At 40.0% G+C, this 1304-nt stretch overlaps 1 non-coding gene across 1 annotated transcript; it reads right to left on the bottom strand.

Annotated features, from left to right (window-relative positions):
• Positions 1-893: 893 nt before the first annotated feature.
• Positions 894-967, bottom strand: TRNAV-CAC (transfer RNA valine (anticodon CAC)). The gene has a single exon. It is a non-coding gene; the product is annotated as a tRNA-Val (tRNA).
• Positions 968-1304: the final 337 nt, after the last annotated feature.

Here is a 1304-nt window from a genome sequence, read left to right as displayed (position 1 = left end):
AAGTGATGTGATGATATAAAAAATACAGCTGCCATAAAAAGGGTACACTCCTAACTACTACAATGGAAAGATACACTCTAATACATATTTTAGAGTGTAGATTCACTTTTTTTTACCACAAAAAAAAACCCTACTACAATGGGAAATAAAATACCCCCCAAAAAAACTACACTGCTATAATGGGAAAGAGGGACCACGGTCAACGTATCTTCTAATTACCTAAGCTCCCTCGAAATAAAGCCATATGAGAGCTCCATATGAGAGCGCATGTCGACATCTGCCCAGAGGTGATTTGTTTTATTTGTCTTCTTTCCTTAATTTTGCCTATTAATTTTGACAAATCCAGTGGAGGGCTCGAGGTTGTTGTTCAGTCATGGATGTACACGATTCCACACACAAAGAGGTGGACCCTGGTTGTCAAATGCAAGCCAATCAAGGTTGCATTAGAGCTGCCACTGGATGTTAGAAAATTGATTTGAAAAAGGCCATGAAGGTAGACCCAGCTTCCCTTTTCATCATATGTTTTTCTACATATATAGCAGGACAGATGAAAACTGAAACCTCCTACAACATGCAACACAGACTGGACTTCCACGTGTTCAGCACGGATGGGTAAAACAGACCAAGTTTCCCCCGCAAAAAAAGGGTAAGCAGACCAAGCATCCCTCTGGTGGTGCAACCCAATTACTCAATCCATAAAATTGTTGTATAGAAACTTTCAAATAACTCAATCGATAAAATTGTTCTAGAAAACTTTTTGCAAGGGATTTTTTAAAAGAATACGAACAAATATAATGCTTAGCCAAAAAAATTTGTTCTGAAAAACTTTTTGCAAGGGATTTTTTAAAAGAATACCAACAAATATAACGCTTAACGAAAAAAAGGGGGGGCAATGTCTAAGCCCAGGTTCGAACTGGGGACCTTTAGTGTGTGAGACTAACGTGATAACCAACTACACCACCCAGACATCGATGCTCAACTTTTAGAGAAAGATCAAATATCAGCGAGCCTCATAGTTGATTCCTACTAAAATACATTCAAATCTGAGTATTACCATCGGTACAATTCGACATGGCCATTACATACGACGCCACGGCGTGTAGAATAATCATTCAGATGTTACACATGGCAGGAGAAAACACATACTGTGAATTTCGAGATGAGGCTTTGCCAATCAGACTAGGGAGAAAGAGAAGCGAGTCAACTGGCGCCAGCAGCAGTGGTAGCGGTGGTGTTGTTGCATTCTAGACCAGGCATGCGATTGCGATGCAACGGGAGCACAAAACTAGTGAGTGGTAATAACA

This window comes from Triticum aestivum, chromosome 6D (genome assembly GCF_018294505.1).
Source record: "Triticum aestivum cultivar Chinese Spring chromosome 6D, IWGSC CS RefSeq v2.1, whole genome shotgun sequence".
NCBI lineage: Eukaryota > Viridiplantae > Streptophyta > Magnoliopsida > Poales > Poaceae > Triticum > Triticum aestivum.
The sequence above is the reverse complement of the archived record's forward strand: the minus strand, read 5'-3'. Positions and strand labels throughout refer to the sequence as shown.